Source organism: Haliaeetus leucocephalus, unplaced genomic scaffold, assembly GCF_000737465.1.
Source record: "Haliaeetus leucocephalus isolate CR32 unplaced genomic scaffold, Haliaeetus_leucocephalus-4.0 Scaffold173, whole genome shotgun sequence".
NCBI lineage: Eukaryota > Metazoa > Chordata > Aves > Accipitriformes > Accipitridae > Haliaeetus > Haliaeetus leucocephalus.
Genome location: NW_010972609.1, coordinates 474,019 through 474,591, shown reverse-complemented (window position 1 = coordinate 474,591; position 573 = coordinate 474,019).

The window sequence follows — 573 nt, the reverse complement described above, 5'->3', positions numbered from 1 at the left end:
GCTCCGCTCAGGGGGAAGACAACCCCGGCCACCTCAGACCCATCGCCTCAGCGAGGCAGGGCCCGGCAGCGCCCCCGCTCCTTCGGGGACGGCCGCAACCGGCTCAATGCCGCCGGTTGTTCCAACGGGCGGCACAACCCAGTGCCGGGCGGGCGGGGTGGGAGCTGGGTTGTGAGGAGAGCCGGCCCCACGGAGGGTCCCGGCTCGGTGCAGAGCTGCGGCGGGCGGGCGGGAACGTGAGGCAAGGCGCCCCGCCTAGCTATTGTGTCTGGCGCTTAGGTGCCCGCCGCGCTGCCTGAAGGACCCGCCAGAAAGACGACGGCGCCGCCGACGGGGAAACGCCTCCTCCGCCTGGGAAAGGCCGGCGCCGCTATAAAGGCGTTCTCGACGGCCACTCTCAAAGCGACGAGGGCCCCCGCGCCGCTCGCTCCCGCGGCCGCCTCGCCTTTACGCGCTGGCGTGCGCGCCCCCGCTCTCTCTCCCCTCAGTAAGCGCGGCGCGGAGGGAGCAGGAGCAGCGCGGGCGGCGTCGGTTGAGGCGGCCATTCCTACAGCGAGACCGCGGCGCGCTGAG